Source organism: Scyliorhinus torazame, chromosome 3 (assembly GCF_047496885.1).
Source record: "Scyliorhinus torazame isolate Kashiwa2021f chromosome 3, sScyTor2.1, whole genome shotgun sequence".
NCBI lineage: Eukaryota > Metazoa > Chordata > Chondrichthyes > Carcharhiniformes > Scyliorhinidae > Scyliorhinus > Scyliorhinus torazame.
The window spans coordinates 151111744-151136603 of NC_092709.1; the positions used below are offsets into that span (position 1 = coordinate 151111744).

At 46.9% G+C, this 24860-nt stretch overlaps 1 long non-coding RNA gene across 1 annotated transcript in view; it reads right to left on the reverse strand.

Moving 5' to 3' along the window:
* The window catches only part of LOC140409539 (uncharacterized), a 206444-nt gene that overhangs the window by 115775 nt on the left and 65809 nt on the right, over positions 1 to 24860 (reverse strand). The gene's annotated exons all lie outside the window — the stretch shown is intronic.

The window sequence follows — 24860 nt, forward strand, 5'->3', positions numbered from 1 at the left end:
TAAAGGTGTTTACAAAAGTCCTCTAATATATTAAACTGACTTTTGTCTTAGCTCAGTTGAATTATTTTTAGAAGCTTTTACTAAGCATTTCTGAATTACAATTTTGGACGAACCATCAATTGATTCTTTATTATTGTTGATACTGCCCACACTGGCTTGGAGTTGTTCTGTGGGTTTAACTGTGGAACAGTCCTGACTCTTTCATGACATTTGCCAAAATGCCTTGAGTTAAACCAGTTTCCGTCAACTTTTATTTAGCTTACTGAAAAGAATCTGCACACTTGGTTTCTTTTTCACACACTGTAATAAATCTGATTACAACATTTGTAAAGAATGTCGAAGAAAAGTGCTTAAACATAAAATTTAGTCTAAACAACTTATGCGGTCTTTATACTATTTACTTAAATAATGAAGATGTTAAATTCCAGCAAAGGAGCAAATATTAACATTCTCTTACTTTAGGAATCTTCCTTAGTTTATGCTGTTAAAATAATCTTTTACATGGGGCCTAATGCTAAACATCCCATTAAGTTAACAAGTGCCCCTTAGTCAAATTATGCAAACATTTCTGCACTCTGCAAAGTAACCCTTCAAAGTAGAATTTTTATTGTAGGTTTGTTTAATAGTAGATGATTTCTATATAAGGAATATGCAATAGAACAAGGGAAAAGGAATCCTTGCTGCCAAACAATCATTTCATGTGTTAGGTCTCTTTTTTATACACTAAATTTTAAATGTGATAGGCAGACATTTAATCTTTTTAGATTTATTTCACATTTTCCATTGGGCAATCATTTGTGTTTTTTGTCATGCCTTCAAAATGTATTTTATGTTGGACGAGGTGATAAGTTAATTACGTTATAACTGTGTTCGCCTCTTATATCTGATACCCCTTAAGAACAAATCACAGCCCGGAATCCCGTTGAAATATTTCGAGGTCATGCAAAATATTTTGTTTCAAAATGATTACTACCTGCCCTTCACAGTGAAGGATCTCTAGTTAAAGCTCTAATTATTTGCTATGTACCCCAAAAGTTTAATCAAAGAGGTGGGTTTAAAAGAGGATCTGAAATGACAAGAGAGATTTAGGGAGGAAATTCCAGAGCGTGGGACCACGATGCATAACCATATGACTAATAATGGTAGTGGCACAGCGTGGAGGGGAGTAACTTTAACTAGGGAGAAAATTGGTTCAAATTCAGGCAATTAAAGCTAATTGCTGATTAGCTACTTATGTTTGAGTAACCTCTACAGTACGGTAGAGTTTTTAATGTTAATAAACTTTGTTAGGTTTATTACTAAAGATCATAAAAGGGTACCAAATAACAATGGAATGTTTTCTTTCAAAAAAGAAACAAAGCATCAGGTCAAGTACCAGATACAAAAATATAACTCCAATTAATTGATCATGGAACAGCATTGACATCAGCTGTGGGTAACAATTAAGCATGACCTAATAGCAGTGTCTTGGAGTTTAGCTCATTCATTTGGTTTCGGAAGGAGAGATGCCCATGTTACTTTTTCCAATCCCCTCCAGCAAATAAGAATCCAACAAAACACCTGAGCACGTGTACCTAGACATTTTACATACTTGGTGTAACACTTTAATGGTCATGGAAGCTCAGATAGCATTATGTTTCATATTATAACTCCTGCCAATATGACGTGCTGAAGCTTTAAACATCAAGAGGTGCTTCACAGAGAGCAAGAAGATGTTTGACAAACCATGGAAGAAGAAGGTAGGAAAGGCTTGTAAAGGGAAAGTTTCTAATAGTGTAATTGTGTAGCTTTCAGGAAGGGAGATTTGTCGATTGTGCCACTGTTGAGGCGATCAGTGGGAAAGAGGACACAAGGCCAGAACTCAAGCAGCATAACACCATAAGAAGTAGGCCACTCAGCCGACCGAGTCTGCTCCGCAATTCAATGAGATCATGGCTGATCTAATGTAATCTTCAACTCCACTTTCCCACCTTATCCCCATAACCCTGCATTCCCGTACTGAATAAGTGTCTGTCTGTCTCAACCTTGAACCATACTTAGTGGCCCAGCCTCTCCACATCTCTGTCTTAAATGGGAGACCCTTATCCTGTGATTATGCCCTCTGGTCCTAGACTCTCCTACAAGAGGAAACATGCTCCCAGCATCTACCCTGCCAAGCCCCCTGAGAATCCTCTATCTCTCAATAAGGTCGCCTCTCATTCTTCTAAACTCCAATGAGTACAGGCCCAATCTACTCAACCTCTCCTCGTAAGAAAATCCCTCCATAGTCGGGATCAACCTCGTGAATCTTCCCTGAATGGCCTCCAAAGCCAGCATATCTTTCTTTAGATAAGGAGACCAAAACTATTCACCGTATTTCAAGTGTGGTCTAATTAGTGCCTTTTATAATTTTGGCAGGACTTCCCTATTGTTGTATTCCATTCCCGAGCAGAAGCTTATAGCCAAGTTCTGCACACATGAGTGCGGCCTCAACCGGGACTTGGGATTCATGTCGCATTACATTCATCCCCCACCATCTGGCCTGCGAAATCCTACCAACTGTCCTGGCTTGACACAATTCACACCTCTTTAACCTGGGGTTACCCCATTTCTGGATCTGTAAAGATTTAATCACCTGCTAATGCTCACATTCCAAGTATTGTCTGTCATCTTTGAATCTGTCTATATATATGTTTCTGGAACATACCTCTTCATTCACTTGAGGAAGGAGCAGCGCTCCGAAAGCTAGTGACATCAAAACAAACCTGTTGGACTTTAACCTGGTGTTGTAAGACTTCTTACTTTAAAATAAAGACCAACATTACATTTGCCTTCCTAATTACCTGCTGAACTTGTATGTTAGCTTTTTGTGATTTATGCACGCGGATCCCTAAATCCTTCTGTGCAGAGTTTTCACCATTTAAATAATATTCAGCTCCTTTATTCTTCCTACCAAAATGCAGAACTTCACATTTTCCTGTATAATGGGCCCGACCTATCGGCCTTGTCGCGCCTGACTCGGGACGTGACGAGGCCAGTAAATCTCACGAGAAGTCTCTTGTGAGATTTATAGGCCTCATCATGCCTTGAAGGGTCTAATAAGAACTTGCAAGATAGTGCAATCTGGATCCTGGCCACAATGGGTGAGATCCAGATTTGCATATTCAAGTAGCAGTTCGGCTCACTTGAATATGTCTACGCCGGAGTTACCCAATGCGCGTAATCTAACAGCCTCGCCTCAAGAGACCCCCAGCGGGTGCCATTTAGCACTGGTCTCCACATATGTTGACCTGGGGATGCGGGGGTGGGGGTTCTCCCAGATGATTGGGGGCATCTGGGGTGTCGGGCTCTGGGCACCCCCATTGACACCCAGGCACTGTGGCACTCCAACTTGGCACGCTCGCAATGCCACCTGGTCCCACTGGCACGGGTGAAAACCTGGCAATGCCAGGATGCCCAGGTGGCAGTTCCAAGATGCCCTATGGCATCTTGCTAGGACCCAGGGTACAGTGGACTCAAAGCCCTATAATTGGTAGGTTGAGGCATGGGGGGGGGGGGGGGGTCCAGAGGCTGCAAATATGGGTTCAGAGATCCCCAATCGCTTCCTGCACTGGCGAACTGAGCTTGTTAGTGCAGGAAATGAGCCTAAGTGCAGCCTTGGCAGGGCGTTCTGAAGTGTGGCTTCAGCTGGGCGTTCCTCGCCGAGGCCCGGAAAAGAAGCAGAGTCCCGTTTAGTAATGGGGACGTTCTCGGCACTGCAAGCCATGTTTTTGCCCACTCACCTATCCGTCTGTGGACTCTTTGTATCATCCTCACTTGCCTACCCACATATTTCTGTGCAATCCATAAACATGGCAATTGTGCGTTCACAGAAGGAAATGAATATCTGGGGGAGGTTGCACAGGGATAATGGAGAGAGGCTGTGGAGGATTTTGAAGATGTGAATGAATATTTTTAATTAATATGCTGGGGCACATGAAGTCAGTGCAGCCAATTGAGGGTGAGGGATATGGGCGAACAGGACATAAAGCTGAACAAAATGGAGGTGAGCTGAGTTTTGGGTAATCTAGTATCTTGTGGAAACTGGATGATGGAAAACTGGCAAAGAAAACATTGAACATATTTAACCTAATAGTCATAATATTTATTAGTGTCACAAGCAGACATACATTAACATTGCAATGAAGTTATTGTGAAAATCCCCTAGTCGTCACATTCCGGCACATGTTCGGGTACACTGAGGGAGAATTCAGAATGTCCAATTTACCTAACAAGCACGTCTTTCAAGACTTGTGGGAGGAAACCGGAGCACCCGGAGGAAACCCACGCAGACACAGGGAGAACGTGCAGACTCCACACAGACAGTGACCAAGCCAGGAATTGAACCCGAGTCTCTGGTGCTGTGAAGCAACAATGCTAACAACATCTGCTACTGTGCCACCCCCATTCTGAGGTGTGGAAGAGGATTTTTAAGGGCCAAAGGTCAGTGATGTTGTGCAGACGGAAATAATAGTGATCAATATGATATGGGGTTTTGAAGCTCCACTCGGGAATAACAAACGTCAAGGTTTTGGATGGTCTGCTTCAGCCTGAACAACTCATCTGGAGCGCAGATAATCTATGGTAAGAGAATGATGTTTATGATGGCGGTGGAAAATAATGGTGTTTCATCTTGCCAATGTTTAATTTCATTTGATTTGATTTTGTTTACTGTCACGTTTACCGAGATACAGTGAAAAGTATTTTTCTGTGAGCAGCTCAACAGCTCCAGAAAAGGAAATAAAAGAAAATACATAATAGGGCAACACAAGGTACACAATGTAACTACATAACACCGGCATCGGGTGAAGCACACAGGGGTGTTGTGTGAATGAGATCAGTCCATAACAGGGTCGTTTAGGAGTCTGGTAACAGCGGGGAAGAAGCTGTTTTTGAGTCTGTTTGTACGTTTTCTCAGACTTTTGTATCTTGTGCCTGATGAAAGAAGTTGGAAGAGTGAGTAAGCCGGGTGGGAGCAATCTTTGATTATGCTGCCCTCTTTCCCCAGGCAGCAGGAGGTGTAGATGGAGTCAATGGATGGGAGGCAGGTTCGTGTGATGGACTGGGCTGTGTTCACAACTCTCTGAAGTTTCTTGTGGTCTTGGGCTGAGCAGTTGCCATACCAGGCTGTGATGCAGTCAAATAGGATGCTTTCTATAGTGCATCTGTAAAAGTTGGTAAGAGTTAATGTGGACATGCCAAATCTCCTTAGTTTCCTGAGGAAGTATAGGCGTTATTGTGCTTTGTTGGTGGTAGCATCGATGTGGGTGGACCACAACAGATTTTTGGAGATGTGTACCCCTAGGAATTTGAAACTGCTAACCATCTCCACCTCGGCCTCGTTGATGCTGACAGGGGTGTGTACAGTACTTTGCTTCCTGAAGTCAAGACCAGTGTAGCCATCTGGGATGGCCACTTCCCGATTACAAAATGGACACTGCAAAGATTGCAGGGAAAATGGACAATGCTGAGAAAACAAGCAGGTTCAGAGCTTGTCTGTATATTGGAGCCGCAGCTCCCAGACAAGACCAAAACTATAGGCCCATTAGCATACTAATGGCCCATCTCCGGGAACAAAAGAGTAACATTTGAGTAACCGCTACTAAGGCAGACACCCCGGCACCAGAGGCGACCGAAACAAAGCAGGCTAAAGGCCACCTAGGATACGCCCAGCCATCAGGGCACTCACCCCTTTATTGGATGAAATCAATAGGAATGATCAAGAAACGGCCCAATTGATTGTGGCCAAGTTTAAGGCTCGCCCAAAAGAGCGCGAAGCCCCTTTGGGTATAAGAAGGAGCCCCCAAGAGATAATCGTTCTCTTGGACCCGGCTCTCACCGAGGAGAGACCCGTCCACCAGCTGCACCAGAAGCAAGTAAGTCAATGCACGCTACCAGACGGACGACCTTCGCTGTTCCCCTGTACCAGTTCGACCCCAGCAGCCTCAGAACCGAACAACGGCCATTGTCCCTCTGACTGAGTGGGTGCCCGAAGCTATAGGCTTTAGCAGTAGTGATAGTTTAGTCTGTAGAGTTTCGTGCATGAGTAGATTTAACTGTGTGTGTAAATAAATAAGCATTGACTTTTAACTAACTAACGGGTGTATCGAGTCTTTGATCAGTATTCGGGTTTGAACCTTGTGGCGGTATCGAAAGATACCTGGCGACTCGAGAGCAAACAAAATTAGAATTAAGGAAGGCGACCATATTGACAGCCATTTTCCGAGCCAACCAAAGAGAGCAACACCAGCTCTTTAGTTTTGCTGGCATTGAGGGGTAGATTGTTGTCGCTGCACCACTCCACTAGGTTCTCTATCTCCCTCCTGTATTCTGACTCATCGTTATTTGAGATCCAGCCCACTATGGTCGTATCGTCAGCAAACTTGTAGTTGGAGTTGGAACCAAATTTTGCCATGCAGTCATGTGTGTACAGGGAGTATAGTAGGGGGCTAAGTACGCAGCCTTGCGGTATTGAGGACTATTGTGGAGGAGGTGTTGTTGTTTATTCTTACTGATTGTGGTCTGTGGGTCAGAAAGCCGAGGGTCCAGTTGCAGAGTGAGGAGCCAAGTCCTAGGTTTTGGAGCTATGATATGAGCTTGGCTGGGATTATGGTGTTGAAGGCAGAGCTGTAGTCAATAAATGGCAGTCTGATGTAGGAGTCCTTGTTGTCGAAATGCTCTCGGAATGAATGTAGGCCAGGGAGATGGTGTCTGCTGTGGACCGGTTGCAGCGGTATGTGAATTGCAGTGGATCAAGGCGTTCTGGGAGTACGGAGGTGATGCGCTTCATGACCAACCTCTTGAAGCACTTCATTACGACTGAAGTCAGGGCCACCGGACGCTAGTCATTGGGGCACGTTGCCTGGTTCTTCTAATTGGAGGTCGCTTGACTCATCCATTTCTTGATATAGGACAGGCAGTCTGACAAGGTTGGGGTGGCGGTGGTGGGGTCAAGGGAGGTAGTGGAGAGGAAGAGATCAGTGACACCAGCATACATATAGAAACAGGCCCTATACCATGCGTCTTGGAGTCAGCGTACGGAAGATGGGGGGGGGGGGGCATGGCAGGGCACATGCTGCTGGCAGGTAGGCTGTGTTCCTCCGGCCCCTGAGGCATCAAAGGACATAGGATGCGGTAAGCAACAGGCTGCCTCCACCACTGATGTGAATCCTGGAGACACATCTAGATGTGGCTGTAGGGCACCGAGAGGCAAGCAGATAGAGGAACACTGAGAGGGCACTGGGGTGGAGAAGGGGGTGGGGAAATTGTTGCTCTGTTTCTCTGGTTCTAAATATGGCAGTCAATGTGGTCACCTTCCTTAATCCTAATTATGTTTGCTTCAGAGTCGCCAGGTATCTCTCGATACCGCCACAAGGTTCAAACGCGAATACCGATCAAAGACTCGATACACCAGTTAGTTAGTTCAAAGTCAATACTATTTATTTACACACACAGTAATAGCTACTCATACACAAAGTACTACAAACTAAACTATCTCTATTGCTAACGCCTATACTTAGCTTTGGGTGCCCACTCAGTCAGAGGAACAATGGCCGTTGTTCGAATCTGAGGTTGTTGGGTTCGAAGAGGTACAGGAGAACAGCTAAGGTCATCCATCTGGTAGCGAGCGTTGACCTTGGACTTACTTGCTTCTGGTGCAGCTGGTGGATGAGTCTCTCCGCTTTGAGAGCCAAATCCAAGAGAGCGATTCTCTCTCGGGGCCTTCTTCTTATACCTGAAGGGGCTTCGCATGCTTTTGGGCGAGCCTTGAACTTGGCCCCAATTAATTGGGTCGCTTCTTGATTACTGGTATTGATCTTGACCAATAAAGGGGGGGGTGCCCTGATGGCTGGGCGTGTCTTAGGTGGCCGTTGGCCTTGCTTTGTTTGCGCTTTCGGTTTGGGGAACTGGTGCCGGGGTGTTTGGAGCTAGATCAGTTGCTTGAGTGTCTTTCCTTTGTTCCCGCAGCTGGGCCATCAATATGTTAATTGCCCTACAGTTTCAGTCCCATCTGGGAGCTGTTTCTTCAATATGCATACAGGCTCTGTGCCTGCTTGCTTTCTTAACATTGTCCATAGTTCCCTACAGTCTTTGTGATCATCCATTTTGTATTCTGAAAGTGGCCATCCCAGATGGCTACAAAATGAAGGTGGGGTGGCGACACTATCGGCAGCTACGGGCAGTTGGGGTCACACGTGTACAATAATGAAACACGTTGCACCCGGGAATTGTGACGCCTCTGGCATGTTATTCCTCAATGCGGGTCAGCCTCCAACTCTCTGCCCCAGACCCCTGGGCACGGTGGTCCTTGTACTACGCCCCCCCACCCACCCAAGGCATATCATGTGCAGGTGATGGGCGTGAGTGCGCACTTAGCAGACAGACAGGTGTCAGACTAAGGCATAGAGTGAGTATCACCAGTGCTCAGCTCACAGCGGGTTATCATGACACACCTGCCTTCAACATGGACCTGTTGACAGTGCCAATACAGGCCCATCACCCTGGAGTGATGTACCATCCTGGAGTGATGAAATGAAATGAAATGAAAATGAAAATCGCTTATTGTCACAAGTAGGCTTCAAATGAAGTTACTGCGAAAAGCCCCTAGTCGCCACATTCCGGCGCCTGTTCGGGGAGGCTGTTACGGGAAGGGTGACCCTGGGAGGGTGGACAGGGGGGTTGGAGGGAGGAAGATGTGGATGTGGCTGGGGGAGGGGGAGGGAGTTGAGGCAGGCCGGGTGGGGATGAGGGCATGGGTGTGGTCGGACGTTGGGTGGGAAGGGGAAGGGGGGGGGGACATAGCCACATTCTACATTAAGCGTTCGAGGATGAGGGCCTCCCTGTCCCTCCATGCATGCCGCACCCTTGCCACTGCTACCTGTCCTCCATAATTTGGCTGGTCCTGCAGGTCTTCCTGGGCTCATCCTCAAGCCCCTCCTGATCCGGCTCCTCCTCGTCCTCCTCCTCCTCTTCTGAGGTGGCCGCATGTTCCTCCTCCTCGACCTCCAGCATGTTGTCCCGCTGCTGTGCCAGGTTGCGGAGGGCACAGCAAACCACCACAAAGTGGGGGATCTTCTGGGGGGTGTACTGCAGTGCCCCACCAGAGTGGTTGGGGCATCGGAACCGCATTTGAAGCAGTCCAATGCATCGACTGTGGACGTGCCTCAACCGTAAAATTCAGGCCATGGTTTTGTCAGAGGGAAATCATGTTTACCCATTTTATTGGACTTATTTGAAGGAGTCACATGTGCTGTGGGTAAAGGGGAACCGGTGGATGTACTGTGCTTAGATTTCCAGATGGCATTTGATGAGGTGCCACATCAAAAGTTATTATGGAAAATAAAAGCTCATGGTGTAGCGGGTAACATGTTGGCATGGATTTAAGATCCTTTAGCTAAAAGGAAATTCAGAGTCAGCATAAATGGGTCTTTTTCTGATTGGCAGGGTGTAACTAGTGATGTGCCACAGGGACAGTGATGGGGCCTCAACATTTTACAATTTATATAAATGATTTCGATGAAGGGACCAAACTTATGGTTGCTAAATTTTCTGATGACACAAAGATAGGATGGAAAGTAAGCTGTGGAGAGGATAAAAGCAGGCTACAAACGGACATGAAATAAAAGTAAAAAACTGCAAATGCTGGAAATCTGAAATAAAAACAGAAAATATTTTTTAAACCTAATAGGTGTTTCAGTTTCTGTGGAGAAAGAAAAAACAGAGTTAACGGTTCAAGTCCATATGACTCTTCTTCAGAGTTAAAGAGAAGGAAAAAGAGATGGGTTTTATACTGTTTAATGGAGGTGGAGCAATGTAGGAGGTGTAGGATAGGTATGGGCTAGGAGAGATTGGAAAATGTCTAGGGCACAACGCAAAGGAAGTGTTGAGAATTAAAGATGGTGCTGATAGTGGGATAAAGGGAAGATAGCAGAATGAGTTAATAGGAGAACAAAGGGCAGCACTCTGAATGCAAAACTTAACACGTGACTGATTGTGCTGGTCAGGGGGTGGTCAAGTTGTGTTGAGACAAAAAATGTTTGGATTAAAAAAGGGGGCCAAGATGGAGGAGAAATTTCACTGCCGAAAGTTATTAAACTCTATATTGAATCCATGAAGGCTGTAAAGAGCCGAATCAGAAGATGAGTTGCTGTTCCTCCAGCTTGCATTGAACTTCGCTGGACCATTGCAGCAGGCCAAGAACGGACAAGTGGGCCTGAAAACAAGATGGTGAGTTGAAATGACAAGTGATGGGAAGATAGGGATCATGCTTGCAGGCTGAGCGAACATGTTGCGCAAAGCGATCACCCAATCTGCATTTAGTCTCCCCAGTGTAGAGGAGACTGCATTGGGAGCAGAAAATGCAGTAGATGAAATTGAAGGAGGTGCATGTGAAATGTTGCTTCACCTGGAGTATAATGTGGGCAAATGTGAAATTGTCCATTTTGACTGGAAGAATAAATGATGAGAGATTGCAGAGCTGAGAGATTAAGAGGGATTTGGGTGTGTTGGTGCATAAATCGCAAAAGGCTGGTGTGCAGATACAAGTAATTCGGAAAGCTCATAGAATGTTATCATTTATTGTGAGGGGAATTGAATACAAAAGAACAGAGGTTATTCTTCCATTGTATAGGGCACTGGTGAGGACGCATCTGGAGTATTGTGTACAGTATTGGTCTCCTTATTTAAGGAAGAGTTTGAAGAAGGTTTACTTGACTAATACCAGGAATGGGCAGGTTATGGGAAAAGGTCAGACAGGTTAGGCTTGTATATACTGGAGTTTAGAAAAGTAAGAGGCATCCTGATTGAAACCTTTAAGATCGTGTGGGGTCTTGACAGGGTGGATGTGGAGAGGATGTTTCCTTTTGTGGGAGAATCTAGACCAGAGAGGATAATCTCAGAGTAAGGGGGTCGCCCATTTTAAGACTGAGATGAGGAGGAATTTCTTCTCTCAGAGGGTAGTGAATCCGTGGAATTCTTTATCACAGAGAGCTGTAGAGGCTGGGTCGTTAAGTATATTCAAGGCTGAAACAGACAGATGTTTAATCAGCAAGGGAATCAAGGCTTATGGGGATAAGGCAGGACAGTGGAGTTGAAGATTCGGTCAGATGAATCATGACCTCGATGGGCTGAGTGGTCTACTTCAGCTCTGACATCTTATGATCTTATGGCCTAATTTCTTTCTCTCAGAGAATCATGAGTCTTTGGCATTCTCTTCATGAAAAGGCGATGAAAGCAAAGACTCTAATATGTTTAAGCCAATGCTAGAAAAATCTTGATAAGCAAGAGGGTGTAAAGTTATCAAGGGTTGGCAGGAATGTGGAGTTGAGGTCACAGTCAGATCAAACATGATTGTAGTACCCTCAATAACGACACGAGAGTGTGGAATGGTAAATGAAGGCTTTAATAAGCAGAGCAATAGACAGCTACAGAGATGAGTGCTCACTGAGTGCCGCCTACAGGGCGTCACCTTATATACGGCTCCCAGGTGGGCGGAACCAGAGGCGGAGTCCCCTAGGGTTCCAAACTCGGTCGTAAAGCGGCATCACCTACATGGTGTTAAGGGTACAGTAACCATTCATCACATTCACCTCCTGTTTAAAAAGAAATGCAGAGTCCGTTGGGGATGAAGTGGAATTACATGTCTATTCTTTTTGGCGGCCTGATCGTCCTCGTTGACCTTCTCAACTCGGGCGGTGGTGCGGCAGACACGGACATCTTTGGTGAGGGTACATCCGGGAGCACAGTGGTCGGAGCCTTCGTCCGGGTCAGGGTAGGGGGTCGGGAGGCAGGGGAATAGCTGGGTGTAGCGGTGCCGGCGCCAATGGGGAGTGAGGCGTGGGAGGGGGCTGGGGGGGGGGGATGCAGTCGGTGTCTTCCGGCGATGTGGGGTCCCAGGGGGGGCATCAGTGGGGGAACCAGCGGGTGCCAGATCCCGGAGGGAAACCGTGTCTTGCCTGCCATCAGGGTGCTCGATGTAGGCGTATCGGGGGTTTTGGACCCTCCCGACCAGGGGGTCTGTCTTATGGCTCCTCACGTTCCCCCGGGGAAGAACAGGTCCCGGAGTCGGCAACCAAAGTGGAAGCGAGACCCCAGAGGTGGACTTCCTGGGGAAGAGGAACAAGCGATTGTGAGGGGTCTCATTCGTGGCTGTGTACAGGAGCGACCTAATGGAGTGGAGGGCATCGGGTAGGACCTCCTGCCAGTGGGTGGTTGGGAGACTTCTCGACCGTTGGGCCAGAAGGACAGCCTTCCAAATTGTTGCATTCGCCCTCTCCACCTGCCCATTTCCCCGCGGGCTATAACTGGTCGTTCTGCTCGAGGCGATGTCCTTGCTGAGCAGATACTGATGCAGCTCATCGCTCATGAACGATGTACCCTGGTCGCTGTGGATATAAGTGGGGAAACCAAATAGGGTGAAGATGCTGTGCAGTACCTTTATCATGGTGGCCGAGGTCATGTCAGGACAGGGAACGGCGAATGGGAAGCGGGAGAACTCGTCGATGACGGTTAGGAAGTAGATATTGCATTGGTGGACGGAAGGGGGCCTTTGAAGTCCATGCTTAGTCGCTCAAAGGGCCCCGAGGCCTTTACAAGGCGAGCCTTGTCTGGCCGGTGGAAGTGCAGTTTGCACTCCGCGCAGATCTGGCAAGCCCTGGTCATGGCCTTGACCTCCTTGGTGGAGTAAGGTAGGTGTCATAATATACACCAGTATATCATGGTGCAGACACACACTGATGGACACACAGTGGGACCAATCAACAACACCGCAGCCAATCACCAGTGAGAGCACACGCACTATAAAGGCGCAGGGGGCATCAGAGTTCCCGCTCATTCGAGTAGCAGCTAGCTAGGAGCACAGAGCTCACAGCCTGCAACACAGACATTAACCATGTGCTGAGTGCATCAACTGGTTAGGACAAGGCAAAGGTCTTTAGGTTAAAGCTGGTATTGTAGTTACCCACAGTTCAAGCATGTTTAAATAGTTAACCTTTTAATAAAATTGTGTTGCACTACTTCAAGTGTTGGTGACCTGTACGTGATCCAGAACACCCAACACATCAGTAGGTTGTGGGACTTGATAAAGTGGGGGAGCCAGGTAACCCTCGGGTGACAAAGGTCATCGTGGATAGCCCGAAGGCGATCCTCCTGTGCGTTAGCGCACGTGCTGCAGGACAGGGCGTCTGGGGGCTCGTTGAGCTCCCCTGGACGATACTTAATATCGTACGCGTAGGTGGAGAGTTCGATCCTCCACCTCAAGATTTTATCATTTTTAATTTTGCCCCGTTGTGCGTTATCAAACATGAAGGCTACCGACCATTGGTCGGTAACGAGGGTGAACCTCCTACCGGCTAGGTAGTGCCTCCAGTGCCGCACAGCCTCCACAATGGCTTGTGCCTCCTTTTTGACTACAGAGTGCCAAATCTCTGAGGCAGTTTGGGTCCGGGAGAAGAATGCTACTGGCCTGCTTGCCTGGTTGAGGGTAGCAGCCAGGGCGATGTCTGGAAAGGGATGGTTTCGTCCATCGCATGCATAGTGGCCTTGATGATGTCAGCCTTGATGCGACTGAAGGCCGACCGGGCTACAGCCTTCAGGGGAAATGTTGTGGTCTTTATGAGTGGGCGGGCTTTGTCCGCATAGGAGAAAAGCCCCAAGCACCGTTTGAGGGCCTTGAGGCTACGGGGGAGAGGGAGTTCCTTAAGGGGGTGCATGCGGTCGCGGTCGGGCCCTAGGACCCCGTTTTCCATGACGTAGCCGAGGATGGCTAGTCGGGTTGTGTGGAAAACGCATTTTTCCTTGTTGTAGGTCAGGTTGAGGGCCCGGGCGGTCTGGAGGAACTTTTCAAGGCTCGCGTCATGGTCCTGCTGATCATGGCCGCAGATGGTGACATTGTCCAAGTACGGGTAAGTAGCCCGCAGGCCGTACTGGTCCACCATTTGGTCCATCGCCCTCTGGAAGACGGATACCCCATTTGTGACGCCAAAGGGGACCCTGAGGAAGTGGAAAAGCCGGCCGGCCGCTTCGAAAGCAGTATAGAGGCGGTCTTCCGGTCGGATAGAGAGCTGGTGGTAGGCGGATTTTAGGTCGACAGTGGAGAATACGCGGTATTGAGCGATCAGATTGACCATCTCTGCTATGCGGGGAAGGGGGTACTCATCGAGCTGCGTGAAGCGGTTTATGGTCTGGCTGTAGTCCACGACCATCCGTTTCTTTTCCCCGGACCGTACTACCACCACTTGTGCTCTCCAGGGGCTGTTGCTAGCCTCGATGACCCCCTGTGCCAGTAAACGCTGGACCTCTGACTTAGAATCATAGAATCATAGAAGTTTACAGCATGGAAACAGGCCCTTCGGCCCAACCAGTCCATGCCGCCCAGTTTTTACCATTAAGCTAGTCCCAGTTGCCCGCACTTGGCCCATAACCCTCTATACCCATCTTACCCATGTAAATATCTAAATGCTTTTTGAAAGACACAATTGTACCCGCCTCTACTACTACCTCTGGCAGCCCATTCCAGACACTCACTACCCTCTGAGTGAAGAAATTGCCCCTCTGGGCCCTTCTGAATCTCTCCCCTCTCACCTTAAACCTATGCCCTCTAGTTTTAGACTCCCCTACCTTTGGGAAAAGATGTTGACTATCTACCTTATCTATGCCCCTCATTATTTTATAGACCTCTATAAGATCACCCCTAAGTCCCCTACGCTCCAGGGAAAAAAATCCCAGTCTATCCAGCCTCTCCTTATAACTCAAACCATCAAGTCCTGGCAACATCCTAGTAAATCTTTTCTGCACTCTTTCTAGTTTAATAATATCCTTTCTATAATAGGGTGACCAGAACTGCACACAGTATTCCAAGTGTGGCCGTACCAATGTCTTGTACAACTTCAACAAGACGTCCCAACTCCTGTATACAATGTTCTGACCAATGAAACCAAGCATGCCGAATGCCTTCTTCACCACCCTGTCCACCTGCGACTCCACCTTCAAGGAGCTATGAACCTGTACTCCTAGATCTCTTTGTTCTATAACTCTCCCCAATGCCATACCATTAACTGAGTAGGTCCTGGCCTGATTCGATCTGCCAAAATGCATCACCTCACATTTATCTAAATTAAACTCCATCTGCCATTCGTCAGCCCACTGGCCTAATTGATCAAGATCCCTTTGCAATCCTAGATAACCTTCTTCACTATCCACTGTGCCTCCAATCTTGGTGTCATCTGCAAACTTACTAACCATGCCTCCTAAATTCTCATCCAAATCATTAATATAAATCACAAATAACAGTGGACCCAGCACCGATCCCTGAGGCACACCACTGGTCACAGGCCTCCAGTTTGAAAAACAACCCTCTACAACCACCCTCTGCCTTCTGTCGTCCAGCCAATTTTGAATCCAATTGGCAACCTCACCCTGGATCCCGTGAGCTTTAACCTTCTGCAACAACCTACCATGCGGTACCTTGTCAAAGGCTTTGCTAAAGTCCATGTAGACAACGTCTACTGCACTGCTCTCATCTACCTTCTTGGTCACTCCCTCAAAAAACTCAATCAAATGACTTGATGAATCTTGGGCACTGTACCGTCGGCTCCTGGTGGCGATGGGCTTACAGTCGGGGGTGAGGTTCACGAATAGTGAGGGGGTGCAACTTTCAGTGTTGCAAGGCTGCATATGGTGAGGGGGGGCAAAGGTCCGCCGAACTTCAGGATCAGGCTTCGGTGGCTGCATTGGAAATCCAGACCGAGCAGCAGGGGGGCGCAGAGGTGAGGGAGGATATAGAGCTTGAAGCCAGCGTATTCGGCACCCTGGATCGCGAGATCCGCAATACAATGCCCCTTGATTTGGACCGAGTGGGGCCCGGAAGCGAGGGCTATGGTTTGAGAAGCGGGATAGGTGCACAAGGAGCAGCGCCTTACCGTTTCTGGATGGACAAAGCTCTCCGTGCTCCCGGAGTCGAAGAGGCAGGGAGTGTCGTGCCTGTTGATCTGGACCTGCATCATTGAGTTCCGCAGGTGCTTTGGCTACGATTGGTCGAGGGTGATCTCTCCCAGTTGCGGGTAGTCTGAGTCCTCAGCCGAGTCGGATTCACAAAATGGCTGCCGCCGTCGGTCGCACGTGTCGGGTTTAGAAGATGGCCGCCGCCAAGATGGCCACCCCCATGACTCGCACGAGGCCGATAACACGTCAGAAAGGTGTGTGTCCAACCAGTGCGCAGCCGCGTTGCCGGGCCGAGGAGCTCGATTTTCGGGCCTAGTGAGCTTTTTGATTCTGGGCCTTGGGCCTGGCCAGACAGACCCTCGTGAAATGCCCCTTCTTTCCGCAGTCGCTGCAGATGGCAGAGCGGGCTGGGCAGTGTTGACATGGATGATGGCCCTGCCCACAGAAATAGCATGGTGTGCCCCCGGTCTGGGCGGGTTGCCGCCCGGTGCAGACCTGTAGCGTGGCCGAGTATGGGGAAGTCCAAGGGGGGCTTGCAGGGTCCGCGGGGTAGGTGCCTAGGTTGTGGCGGGCCACTTCTAGTGAGGTGGCCAGCGTTACCGTGTCCTGAAGGTCTTTAGCTCCATTTTCGAGGATGCGCTGCCTGATACTAGTCGAACGGATGCCGGACACGAAGGCGTCTCGGATGTTCAGGTTCATGTGGACTTCCCCCGTCACATCCTGATGGTTGCAGTTCCTGGCGAGCGCGGTGAGCTTTTCCACATACTCGTCCAGCGTTTCCCCTGCGTGCTGCCGGCAGATAGAGAGCAGGTGCCGTGCATGTACCTCATTTATGGGTTTGACGAAACGCTTTCGCAGGACCTCGATCGCCTCGTCGTAAGTGGTCGCCTTCTCGATCATGGCGGAGATCCTATGGCTCACCCGGGCGTGGAGTAGGCGCAGCTTGCGAGGCCCTTCGACGGGAGCTGCCGATGATTCCAGGTCGGCCTCAAAGCAGCAGAGCCAGTACTTAAAAATTTTGTTGGCCTCCGGTGTCCGTGCTTCCAGGTTGAGCTTTTCTGGCTTGAGACCGGCGTCCATCCTAACGTACTCTGCTTAATAAATTGTAATACCCTCAATAACGACACAAGCATGTGGAATGCTAAATGAAGGCAGAGAACTAGTCAGCTACAGAGATGAGTGTTCACTGAGTGCCGCCTACAGAGCGTCACCTTATATACGGCTCCCTGGTGGGCGGAGCCAGAGGCAGAGTCCCCCAGGGTTCCAAACCCTGTCTTAAAGGGGCATCACCTACATGGTGTTAAGGGTACAGTAACCATTCATCACAATGATCTTATTTAATGGCAGGCTCGAGGGGGCGAATGGCCTACTTCTGCTCCAAATTCCTTTGTTCATAAGTAAAGAAAAGTGTTAACATAGACAATTGGAGTATTCTGGGTCTAACAGTGCAGCAGTTGGACAAAAGAACCATTGCTGGAAATGTACTGGCTAAATTTATATAGAAGGGGAGCCACATGATGGCAGTCCCATGCAACTGCAGACTAGAGGAAGAGGCAATGATGTGGTTCACAGGATCAAATGCTATAGAGATATCAAAAGAGATAATGCACTATAACACAGTTAAAACAAGTGAAAAGGACATTCCCAATAAAGTACATTTCCCCCAGCACACTGTTAACTCAATAACACAGCTCGTCCTTGAGGCTTTTCCTGCTTGGTTGATGCTCTGTAACCACAATGTTTTAAAAATAATCTTTTTATTAAGGGCTTTCATCTCACTGAACAGGCTTCAGGCAAATCAATTTCCAACACCCTGCTCTGAAAACTCTGCCCATACTTTGACAGCTGTGACAATTTTCACCTCACGAGTTGAGGCATTCCACAACATTCCAAAACTATCAACAACATTGAAAACGAAACAACCCATCACATCCTAAAAGCACGTCGATTCCACCCTATTCCCCAATGTCAGTAGATCCTTTCAGAACTAGAGACTCCAGATCCACATCTTTACCAAAATCTAACCAGCTCTTCCTGGCACAATACTTGATGGGTGGAATTCTCTGGTTCCCCAGTCGTGCCATTCGCTGGTGGCGGGATTCTTTGCTCTTGCCACTGTCAATGGGAAATCCCATTGAAGCCACCCCACACCACCAGGAAGCCCACGGGGGATGGGGGGATGCTGGCGGGATCAGAGAATCCCGCCGGCCTGAATGGCCAGAGAATTTATGTCTATCAGGTTTTGTTAAAATCCGTCCATTCGATTTTGAGGCATGTTCTTTATAGACAGACTAACAAACAGGGCTGAAAATGTTACTTCTACCCACCTTCAGTGGTGCAGGTAATCAGAGACAGGATGGATAGTTGAATGACAAAGAATCAAGGCAACATGAGGTGGGGGGGGTTCATTAAGATCAGCTTGAATGGGCAGAATGGGAGGGAAACTGCAAAGCAGTGGGAAAGGAAAATACAGCTTAAGGCCATAAGATATAGGAGCGGAATTAGGCCACACGACCCATTGGGTCTGCTCCGCCATTCAATCTTGGCTGATATTTTTCTCATCCACAGTCTCCTGCCGTCTTCCCATAACCCCTGATCCCCTTATTAATCAAGAACCTATCTATCTCTGTCATAAAGACACTCAGTAATTTGGCCTCCACAGCCTTCTGCTGCAGAGTTCCACAGATTCACCACCCTCTGGCTGAAGAAATTCCTCCTCATCTCTGTTTTGAAGGATCGTCTCTTTAGTCTGAGATTGTGTCCTCTGGTTCTAGTTTTTTTTCTACTAGTGGAAACATCCTCTCCACATCCACTCTATCCAGGCCTCGCGGTATCCTGTAAGTTTCAATAAGAACCCTCCTCGTGCTTCTAAACTCCAATGAGTACAGATCCAAAATCCTCAACCATTCCTCATACGACAAGCTCATTATCCCAGGGTTCATTCTTGTAAACCTCCTCTGGACCCTTTCCAAGGCTAGCAAATCCTTTCTTAGATACGGGGCGCAAAACTGCTCACAGTACTCCAAATAGGGTCTGACCAGAGCCTTGTATAGCCTCAGAAGTGCATCACTGCTCTTGTATTCTAGCCCTCTCGGCATGAATGCTAACATTGCATGCAATCATCTCATTCCTTACCCTTGAGGTATATGAGATTGGAGCACAAGATGTTTGCACCTCAACATGCTTGTCATTATGGTACCATGTGGGAAGTAGACGTTTGACTTCTGAATAGTACCAGTCCAAACCATAAACATGAGACATTGAAATTACAACACTTCAGTGAGATCACCTCCAGTTACGGAATCTGTTCACTCTGATTGATCAGAGTCCTTAACCCAGTACTCCCTGTCTGAAATTATAAACACTAAAACTGTTGGTGTGTTCATTCACATTATATGTATCATGATTAATTAACTTAATGGGCCTACATTTTTAGTTCTTAACTTTCATCATAGAATTATCATAGAATTTGCAGTGCAGAAGGAGGCCATTCGGCCCATCGAGTCTGCACCGGCTCTTGGAAAGAGCACCCTACCCAAGGTCAACATCTCCACCCAATCCCCATAACCCAGTAACCCCACCCAACTCTAAGGGCAATTTTGGACACTAAGGGCAATTTATCATGGCCAATCCACCTGCCTTGCACACCTTTGGACTGTGGGAGGAAACCGGAGCATCCGGAGGAAACCCACGCACACACGGGGAGGATGTGCAGACTCCGCACAGACAGTGACCCAAGCCGGATTCGAACCTGGGACCCTGGAGCTGTGAAGCAATTGTGCTATCCACAATGCCACTGTGCTGCCCAAACTGGAGGAAGAAAGCTACAAAAAGAGAGGATTAACTGTTCTTTTGAAGACCAGCCATATGACATTGCCATATTAACACTTTGCAGCACAGATTAGCAGCTGGCTTGTTTATGCTTACGATCTCAAAAGTATTATCTGGGAAAGTGGCAAGAAAGACAAGCCGCTTTCCCATAAAAGAGCTAAATTGAAAGTCAGGTCACCGTTCCCACCAATCACTCTCACCTACTCTCTTAAGTTATTTAGCAAAATAACTAAACGGTGTGGCTTTCACAGGGATAGCAGCAGAACATCACAACATGGCAAGATACTGCCCATCTGATCGGAACACAGCTCTGCTTCCGATGTCTTTACGCATATATAATTGTGTAGGTGGTTGATGCAAACACAAGAATTTGTGTTACAGCCAAAAAGATCTTAAAATTGTTGTAGGGAAAATAGTATTCAAATAATAATTGCAAAAGAATGTGTCTTCCTGGAAAAGAAACAGCTTCACAAAAAAGTTGAAGCAATAAGATAAGGGGTCAATAAAATAAATATCTAATAAGCGCTTACAAGGTTGTGCTTTAAGTGCAGCACAAAATAAGAAAACATTAGAGTCCATTATAAAGGATGTAATAGTGGAATATTTAGAAATACATAATATAATCAATCAGAGTCAGTGTGGAAATCATGCCTGATAAATGTATTAGATTTCTTTCAGGTGGTAACAAGCAAGATAGATACAGGGGAACCGTAGATGTGATATACTTGGATTTCCAAAAAGCGTTTGATAAGGTACCGCACAAAAGGTTACTTAATAAGCCAAGAGCCCATGGTGTTGGGCATAGTATATTCGCATGGAAAGAGGATTGGCTAAATGATATAAGACAGAGTTGGGATAAGAGGGGCATTTTCAGGATGGCAATCTGTAACTAATGGAGTGCCACCGGGATCAGTGCTGGGGTCACAATTATTGACAATATATATTAATGACTTGGATGAGGGAAGTGAATGCACTATTGCAAAGTTTGTGGATGACACAAAAATAGATTGGAAGGCAAGTGCCGAAGATGACAAAGAGTCTGCAGAGAGATATAGGCAGGTTAAGTGAATGGACAAAGTTTTGGCAGTTGGAATATAATGTAGGAAAATGTAAAGTTATGTACTTGGATAGGAAGAATAAAGGAGCTGAATATTATTTAAATGGAGAAATACTGCTGAAAACTGCAGCATTGAGGAATTTGGGGATCTTCGATAAATCACAAAAAGCTAGCACGCAAGTTCAGCAGGTAATTGGGAAGGCAAATGGAATGTTGGCCTTTATTTCAAATAGAATGGAATATAAAAATAGGGAAGTCTTGCTAAAATTATGCAAGGCACTAGTTAGACCACATCTGGAATATTGTGGAACAGTATAGGTCCCCTTATCTAAAGAAAGATATGGAGGCAGCCCAGAGAAGATTCACTAGGTTAATCCTGGGTATGGATAGATTTTCTTATGAGAGGTTGAGTAGGTTTGGCCTGTATTCATTGGAGATTAGAAGAATAAGAGGTGACCTCATTGAGCCACATATGATTCTCAGGGGGCTTGACAGGGTTGATGCTGAGAGGTTGGGAGAGTCTAGGGCCAGAGAGCAGTCTCTGAGTAAAGGGTCGCCCAATTAAGACTGCGATCAGGAGAAATTTCTTCTCTCAGAGGGTAGTGAATCTGTGGAATTCTTTACCACGGAGAGCTGTAGAGGCTGGGTCGTTAAGTATGTTCAATGATGAGCTAGACAGATATTTAATCAGTACAGGAATCCAGGGTTGTAGAACATACAGTGCAGAAGGAGGTCATTGGGCCTATCAAGTCTGCACCGATGCACTTAAGCCCTCACTTCCACCCTATCCCCGTAACCCAATAACCCCATCTAACCTTTTTCGTCACTAAGGGCAATTTATCATGGCCAATCCACCTAACGTGCACGTCTTTGGACTGTGGGAGGAAACTGGAGCACCCGGAGGAAACCCACGCACACACGGGGAGGATGTGCAGACTCCGCACAGACAGTGACTCAAGCCGGAATCGAACCTGGGACCCTGGCGCTGTGAAGCCAGTGCTAGCCACTTGTGCTAGATAGAGTTAATACAAAAGGCAAAACAAGGAAAGCGCATCAACATTTTAAAAATTACTGTGAGCTGGGACGAATTAAGACTATCCTTGGAATCATTTTCAAAATAATGTTTAAATGTTTAGATAAATGGCATCAGTAACTTCAGATTTATTATGTTTCTGTTCCTCCTCCAGTTCTGTGAAGATTAGTAATAATGCTACATAAGGCATACCTGAGCACTGGTGAAGCATAACCTGGGCAGTAAGAAGTTATAGATGTAGGACTTCAAACACGCACATCCTAAATTATAGTAGCTTATATAGAAAAAGTGTTCAAAGGATTAAGGTAAAATGTAATACTTGCCTCCAAAAATAAAATCTAACACACTCAAAGTCCCTCATACAAATCCTAATTTTTGTTCATACATCACACCGCCCCCTAACCTCCATTGCTTCCGAATCTTGATGCATCAATTCAAAATACTTAATTACTCTCTTATGGACTCACCTTATCGCTACAACCTGTTCCAGACTTGTGTCCTGATGCACTATCAATTACGATAAGACGAGAGTAGAATGTAATCGAGGCTTTATTACACAGAGAAGTGTTTCCTCCTACAGCAGCTTATGAAATGGCTGCTGTTTGGAGAACACACACATTTATACTCCACCTCCTGGGCGGAGCCAGCAAGCAGGGATCTACCCCTGTACCTGTAGTACAGGGGCCTTACCGTGTAACACAACAGTGGTGACTACCACATGTCCCAGCTGGGATTGTGTAGCCCTCCAGCTCTAACCTGTTGTGCATTCCCCCTTCTACATTCCTCACTGGCATAGGGTTCTACCATTTTCAAAAACGTCTCCTTAAACTTTTCCATCTCGTTTCTTGCCTCCCATTTTAAAAGCCCCTCAAAAGCCATAAATCTTTTGCAACCTCTCGTACTTCTACAGCACAGGGCTAAATAGCTGGCTTTTAAAGCAGAACAAGGCATGCCAGCAGCACGGTTCAATTCCCGTACCAGCCTCCCCAAACAGGCGGCAGAATGTGGCGACTAGGGGCTTTTCACAGTAACTTCATTTGAAGCCTACTTGTGACAATTTTTCATTTCATTTCATAAGGCGGGAAAGTGGAGTTAAGGATTACATTAGATCAGCCATGATCTCATGAAATGACAGAGCAGACTCAATGGGCCAAGTGGCCTACTTCTGCTCCTGTGTCTTATGGTACCCAAATTAGAGGCTGCAACAACTTATGGTGAACTTCCCTCTCATGTTACATAACTGTCTGGTCATCAAACTTCTTTGCTTGCCTTTGGAAATCTAGACTATCATTGGGTATAATTTCAAAAGGGATATATAGGATTGTTAACCTGAACGTATGCACAGTGTTTTAAAGAAATTGATTAACTTAAAAAAGAATAATTGTGTTACATGGGAGAAACAGATAGGAAATTGTTTTTGCCAGGTCAGAAACACAGAGTAAATTTATGGAGCTCAGTATAATTGATGTTCACTCAATTTTAAACTGACGCCTGTGTGAAGTAAGCATTATTTCAGATGGTGCCAGTCTTACAAAGGATATTAGAAATGAAGGGAGTCTATTTTATACTTTTGAAAAGTATCAATCTCTCCAACAAGAATCACAATTTAACGCTTCTCATTCCGGATGTAATTTCAACTAATTTGGACTCAAAAGAAACATTTGTTCTCAATGTTCAGATAGTGGCGGAAAATATTAATGATAGAAATCAGGGCAGGTAGACAATGTAATTTTAGTTTTTCGCACCTTCCTTCACATAAAAAAGAACCAAGAAAAGTACAGCACAGCAACAGGCCCTTCTGCCGTCCAAGCCTGCGCTGACCATGCTGCCCGTCTAAACTAAAATCTTCTACACCTCCGGGGTCCGTATCCCTCTATTCCCATCCAATTCATGCATTTGTCAAGATGCCCCTTAAACGTCACTATTGTCCCTGCTTCCACCACCTCCTCCGGCAGCGAGTTCCAGGCACCCACTACCCTTTGTAACAAAACTTGCCTCGTATATCTCCTCTAAACCTTGCCCCTCGCACTTTAAACCTATGCCCCCTAGTAATTGACCCCTCTACCCTGGGAAAAGTCTCTGACTATCCACCCTGTCTATGCCACTCATAATTTTGTAGACCTCTATCAGGTCGCCCCTCAACCTTCGTCGTTCCAGTGAGAACAAACCAAGTTTATTCAACCTCTCCTCATAGCTAATGCCCTTCATGCCAGGCAACATCCTGGTAAATCTCTTCTGCACCCTCTCTAAAGCCTCCATGTCTTTCTGGTAGTGTGGCGACCAGAATTGAACACTATACTCCAAGTGTGGCCTAACGAAGGTTCTATACAGCTGCAACATGACTTGCCAATTCTTATACTCAAATGCCCCGGCCAATGAAGGCAAGCATGCCGTATGCCATCTTGACTACCTTCTCCACCTGTGTTGCCCCTTTCAGTGACCTGCGGACCTGTACACCTAGATCTCTTTGACTTTCAATACTCTTGAGGGTTCTACCATTCACTGTATATTCCCTACCTGCATTAGACCTTCCAAAATAAATTACCTCACATTTGTCCGGATTAAACTCTATCTGCCATCTCTCCGCCCAAGTCTCCAAATGATCTAAATCCTGCTGTATCCTCTTACAGTCCTTATCGCTATCCGCAATTCCACCAACCTTTGAGTCGTCTGCAAACTTACTAATCAGACCAGTTACATTTTCCTCCAAATCATTTATATATACTACGAACAGCAAAGGTCCCAGCACTGGGGTGAGATTCTCCGACCCCCCGCTGGGTTGGAGAATCGCCGGGGTTTGGCGTGAATACCGCCCCCGCCAGTTGCCGAATTCTCCGGCACCGGAGATTCGGCGGGGGCAGGAATCGCGGCGCGCCGGTTGGCGGGCCCCCCCGCCCCCGCGATTCTCCGGCCCGGATTGGCTGAAGTCCCGCTGCTAGAATGCCTGTCCCGCCGGCGTGGATTAAACCACCTACCTTACCG